The 6773-nt window shown below is 39.1% G+C and overlaps 1 pseudogene; it reads right to left on the reverse strand.

The window, feature by feature from the left end:
* Positions 1–753: 753 nt before the first annotated feature.
* On the reverse strand, positions 754–945 carry LOC123934290 (annotated as a pseudogene).
* Positions 946–6773: the final 5828 nt, after the last annotated feature.

The raw sequence follows: 6773 nt of genomic DNA on the forward strand, positions 1-6773 counted from the left end.
AAATAATAATGATTGGAATGGAGATTAATGATATACAAAGTAGAAAACAACAGAAAATCAATAAAACCAAAAAGTTGGTCCTTTGGAAATATCAACAAAATGGGCAAACCTATAGATAGACTGACAAAAAAAAAAAAAAAAAAAGAAGACATGAATAACTAAAACCAGAAATGGAAGTGGGCACACTACGACCAACCTTAGAGAAATAAAAAAGGCTTATAAGAGAATACCGTGAATACACCAAAAATGAGATAATCTATGAAATGGACAAATTCCTAGCAATATGCAAATTAAACCAACAGAAGATGGACTCAAAATCTCTGATTTTTTAATTTAAATTCTAGTTAGTTAACATTACAATGCAATATCGGTTTCAGGAGTAGAATTCAGTGTTTCATCACTTACATACATCCCCCAGAGCTCAACACAAGGGTCCTCCTTAATACCCGTCACCCATCTAGCCCGTCCCCCGACTACCTCCCTCCATCAACCCTCAATTTGTTCTCTATTGTTAAGAGTTTCTTATGGTTTGTTTCTCCCTCTTCCCTCCCCCTTCTATATGTTCATCTATTTCGTTTCTTAAATTCCACATATGAATGAAATCATATGGATCTGTCTTTCTCTGACTTATTTCACTAGAATAGAAATCTCAATAGACCTATAAAACAAGTAAAAGGATGGCGCACCTGGCTGGCTAAGTTGGTTAAGCATCTGAACTTTGGTTTCGGCTCAGGTCATGATCTCAGGGTTGTGAGACTGAGCCCTGCATATGGCTGCACACTCAAGGTGGAGTCTGCTTCAGATTTTCTCTCTCCTTCTCGCTCTGCCCCTCCTACCCTTTGCATGCTCTCTCTAAATAAAAAAGTAAATAAACTATTTTTCAATTAGCAATAATCGCACCTCGGATAAACCTCATTGGCTACGATACTGCCACTGCGCAAAGCTGTAAATAAACTATTTTTTAAAAAAGTAAAAAGACTGAATCAATAATCAAAAACCTCTCAACAAATAAATATGAAAACCAGATGGGCTTCACTGGCACCTACTATTCTCCAATTCTTCCAAAAAACAGCAAAGGAGAGAACACTTTGTAAGTAAATCTAGGAGCAGATAACAAAACCATATAAAGACATCATAAGAAAACTACAGACCAATATCCTTTATGAAGATAGATGCAAAAATCCTGAACAAAATACCAGCAAGCCAAATCTGGCATATAAAAAAGACCTTATATACCATGACCAAGTGGTATTTACCCTAAGGATGTAAGGCTGGTTCAATATATGAAAATCAGTGTAACACATCACATTAATGGAATAAAGGAAAAACACATATGCATCTCAATTAATGCAGAGAAGACATCTGACAAAATCCAAAATCCTGTCATGGTAAGAACTCTCAGAAAAGCAAAAATAGAAAATTCCTCAATGTGATAAAAGGTATTTATGAAATCTCCATGCTTAATAGCATATTCAGTGGTGAAGGACTGAAAATGTACTTGTAAGATCAAGAACAAGAAAAGAATGCATGCCTTTAGCCACTGCTACTCAACACTGATCTAGAAGTTCTAGCCAGAGATACCAGACAAGGAAAAGAAATAAAATACATTCAAATTCCAAAGGAAGAAGTAACATCATCTCTATTTGTAGAGGACATTATCCTACACAGAAAATCCCAAGGAATTCATAAGGAAGCCACTAGAGCTAATAAACAAAATCAACAAAGTTGTAGGGTTTAAGAGCAACTCACAAAATCAGGGGCGCCTGGGTGGCTCAGTGGATTAAGCCACTGCCTTCGGCTCAGGTCATGATCTCAGGGTCCTGGGATCAAGCCCCGAATAGGGCTCTCTGCTCCGCAGGGAGCCTGCTTCCTCCTCTCTCTCTGCCTGCTTCCTCCTCTCTCTCTGCCTGCCTCTCTGCCTACTTGTGATCTCTCTCTCTGTCAAATAAATAATAAAATCTAAAAAAAAAAAGAGCAACTCACAAAATCAATTGTGTTAAATTGTGTTTGTATACATCAGCAATAAATAATCCAAAAAAGAAATTAAGCAATTCCATTTACAGTAGAATCTAAGGTACTAAAATACCTAGGAATAAATTGAACCAAAGATTTGTACACTAAAAACTACAGAATACTGCTGAAAGAAATTAAAGAAGACCTAAACAAATAGAAAGACATCCCGTTAATTAGAAGACTTACTACTGTTAAGCCGACAATACTACGCAAAGCAATCTGCAAATTTAAAGCGATACCTATCAGAATTTCAACAGCCTTTTTTTTTTTTTAAAGATTTTATTTATTTGACAGAGAGAGATCACAAGGAGGCAGAGAGGAAGGCAGAGAGAGATCACAAGGAGGCAGAGAGGCAAACAGAGAGAGAGAGGAGGAAGCAGGCTCCCTGCCGAGCAGAGAGCCCAATGCGGGGCTTGATCCCGGGACCCTGAGAACATGACCTGAGCCAAAGGCAGAGGTTTAACCCACTGAGCCATCCAGGCGCCCCCCCCCCCTTTTTTTTTTTTTTTTCAGAAATAGAAAAGTCAATCCTCAAATTCATATGGAATTGGAAGTGTCCCAAATATGCAAAAACAATACTGAAGAAGAATCAGTTAACCTAAATATGAAAGTTAAGACCATAAAATTTCTAAAAGAAAACACAGGGGTAGATCTTGATGACCTTCGATTTCATATGAGAAGCATTAATAACAAAAGAAAAACTAAGGGCGCCTGGGTGGCTTGGTTGGTTAAGCATCCAACTTTTGGTTTTTGCTCAAGTCATGATCTCAGGGTTGTGAGATCAAGCCCCACACCAGGCTCCATACTTAGCGGGGAGTCTGCCTGAGATTCTCCCTCTTCCCCTTCCCCCAGTTTCTCTCTCTCTCTCTCATAAACACTCTCTCTCTCTCTAAAATAATCTTTAAAAAAACAAACTGTCCCTCTCTCTCTCTCTGCCTGCCTCTCTGTCTACTTGTGATCTCTCTCTGTCAAATAAATAAATAAAATCTTAAAAAAAAAAACAAACAAACTGGGGCACCTGGGTGGCTCAGTGGGTTAAGCCTCTGCCTTCGGCTCAGGTCATGATCTCAGGGTTCTGGGATCGAGTTCCGCGTCGGGCTCTCTGCTCGGCAGGGAGCCTGCTTCCTCCTCTCTCTCTCTGTTTGCCTCTCTGCCTACTTGTGATCTCTCTCTGTCAAATAAATAAATAAAATCTTTAAAAAAAAAACAGCCTAAACTGGGTTTCAACAAAATAAAAAAATTTGTGCATCAAAGGTGATTATTAAGAATGTGCAAAGAGGGGCACCTGGGTGGCTCAGTGGGTTAAACCTCTGCCTTCAGCTCTGGTCATGATCTCAGGGTCCTGGGATCGAGCCCCACATCGGGCTCTCTGCTCAGCAGGAGCCTGCTTTCCCTTCCTCTTTCTCCACCTGCCTCTCTGCCTATTTGTGCTCTCTCTGTCTCTCTCTGTTAAATAAATAAATGTTTTTTTAAAAAAAAGAATGTGCAAAGACAATCCACAGAATGGGATCAAATATCTGATCAGAGTTTAACGTCCAGAATATACAGCAAGTCTCTACAACTCGACAACAAAAAGAGGAATAGTGCAATTAACAAACAGGCAAAGGGGGCGCCTGGGTAGCTCAGTGGGTTAAAGCCTCTGCCTTCGGCTCAGGTCATGATCCCAGGGTCCTGGGATCGAGCCCCACATCGGGCTCTCTGCTCCGTGGGGAGCCTTCTTCCCCCCACCCTCTCTCTCTGCCTGCCTCTCTGCCACTTGTGATCTCTGTCAAATAAATAAATAAAATCTTAAAAAAATAATTTAAAAAAATAGGCAAAGGACTCATATAACTATTTCTCAAAGATATACAAATGGCCAACAAGGACATGACACCAGTGTCATTAATCATTAGAGAAATGTAAATCAAAACCACTGTGAGGTGCCATTTTATAACTACTAGGATGACCATAATAATAAGTTCAAAAACGAAAGTAAGTATTGGTAAGGATGTGGAGAAACCAGAACAAATATGGCTGTGGAAAAAAGCTTGGCAGTTCTTCAAAAAATATTTAGGTATATAACTACCATATATCCAGTAATCTCACTTCTGAGTATATATTCAAAGGAAATGAAATCATGATCTTGAACCAAGACCTGTGTCTCCATGTTCATCACAGCATTATTCACAATAAGAAAGACATGGAAATAAACCAAGTGTCCATCTGTGGGAGACTGCATGAAGACAATTCAGTATGTACATAGAATGGAATGTTATTTAGCCCTAAAAAGAAGGAAATTCTGCTTTTTGTGACAACATGGACAGACCCTGAGGGAATTATGCTAAGTGAAATAAGTCAGAGACAAATACTGTATGTCCTCACTTACATGCGGAATCTAAAACAATCAGAGAGAGTAGAATGGCAGTTGCTAGGGCCTGGGGGTGGTGACGGAAATGGAGATATGTTAGTCAAAGTGTATAGAGTACAAAACTTTCAGCTATAACGAGTAAGTTCTGTGGATATAATCGTATCATGATGACAATAATCAATACTATGTTGTATACCTGAAGTTTGTTAGGAGAGTAGATCTTCAGCATTATCCCCACACATACGTACACACTTAATGAGGAAAGACTAGGACAAGGTAAGGACATCCATTCTCATTAGTTCTATTCAACATTACCCGGACAAGCAAGGCAAGAAAAAGAATGAAATAACATAGAAATTGGAAAGAAAGAAGTAAAAACATTTCTTATTTGCAGATCACATGGTTTGTGTTCGGAGACAATCCGATGCAATTTACAGAAGAACCGCTAGAGCTAATGAGTGAACTGAGCAAGAACACATGAAACAGACGGGATCCGTACAGAAAAATCGATTACAGCAACAATGAACACTTTATCCTTGAAAACACAATACCAATTATAATAGCATAAAACATGAAATATTTAAAATTTAACACAATGCATGCAAAACTTCTACACTAAAACATTACACACATCTGCAAAACATTTTTGAGAGAAATTGAAGAAAACCTAAATATACGGAGAGATACACGTTCATGGATTGGAAGACTCACGTTATATTATCCTCACGTTGAGCTATAGATTTGGTGCAGTACCAATGAAAACCCCAGTTGAGGGGCACCTGGGTAGCTCAGTGGGTTAAGCCTCTGCCTTCGGCTCAGGTCATGATCTCAGGGTCCTGGGATCGAGCCCCACATCGGGCTCTCTGCTCAGCAGGGAGCCTGCTTCTCTCTCTCTCTGCCTGCCTCTCTGCCTACTTGTGATCTCTCTGTCAAATAAATAAAATTTAAAAAATATATTAAAAAAAAAAGAAAAAGAAAACCCCAGTCGGCTTTTTTTCTTGTAGAAATTGACTAATTTAAAATATATATGGTTATGCAGAAGAACCCAGAATAGCCAAATCAATTTTGACAAAAGAAATAACAATAACAAAGCTGGAGGACTTGAAGACTACGATAAAAGTCACAGCAGTGAAGACAGTATGCCACTGGCATAAACAGACGTATAGCTTACGGGAAGAGAGTAGAGAATCCAGAAAAAGAGACTAACATGTATGTCACTGGCTGATGTTCCACAGTGGCACTGCTGTAATTCAATGGGGAAGATGTTGGAACATGGGATGTATTAGTTCTCTATTACTGCAGAACAAATTATTCCACAATTGAGTGGCTTAAATCAACATTTATGTTATAGTTTCTGAGAGTCAGGAACTTGACAGTGGCTTATCTGGGTGGTTCTAGCTCTGGGACTCTCATGAGGAGGCAGTCGGGGCGTCAGTGAGGGCTGTAGTCATATGGAGGCCCAATGATCTAAGTAGGATTTGCTTTCAAGATAGCTCACTTGCTTAGCGTTCAGAAAAAACTCCAGTTCTTTGCCAGCCATTGGCAAAAGGCCTCAGTTCTTCACTACGTGGCCCTCTCCATAAGGTTTGTTAATTGTCCTCAGCATAGGGCATCTGGCTTCCCGCAGGGTGAGGAATTCAAGGAGAGCAAGGGAGAAACCAAAAGGCCTTTTATGCCTTAATTTTGGGTCACACACCATCACTTCTATCACATTCCATTCATTAAAATCAAGTCATTAAGTACAGCCCACACCTAAGAAGAATTAGGTTCTATCTTTTGAAGACCAGTGTGTCAAAGAATCTGTGAACACATTATGAAGTGCCCACACTGGATATCCGTATGGAAGAAAATCACTCTCAGCCCCTACCTCACACAATACACACAAAATTAATTTTAAATGGAACAGAAAAGGGGGCCTGGTTGGCTCAGTTGGTAGAGCATGTGAATCTTGGTCTCAGGGTCATGGGTTTGCCCCATGTTGGGGCTCAGAGATTACTTAAAAAAAATGGATCAGAGAACTAAATAAAGGGTAAAACTATAAAACTTCTAGAAGGAAAAATAGACAATCCTTGTGACCTTTGTGTGCAAAAAACATTTATTAAAAATAATTCAATGTTGTACACATAGCCTATGGATAAATGTCAATAACAATGTTAACTGAAAAAGCAAAGAGTGACATAATGATACATGCAAAGTTAAAGGATACTAAATAATAATATTCCTAATATGGATACCCCACATATATTAAGATAATAACTGTATGCACAGGAAGAAAACACACAACTTCAACATCATGTTCACCCCTGGGAAATGGCATTCAGGTGGCATACGCAAAGGAACTTTCATTGTATCTCTAATATATTCCTTTTATTTACTTGTTTTTTAAAGATTTTGAGAGAGAGAGAGTGGGTGT

Source organism: Meles meles, chromosome 21, assembly GCF_922984935.1.
Source record: "Meles meles chromosome 21, mMelMel3.1 paternal haplotype, whole genome shotgun sequence".
NCBI classification, from domain to species: domain Eukaryota; kingdom Metazoa; phylum Chordata; class Mammalia; order Carnivora; family Mustelidae; genus Meles; species Meles meles.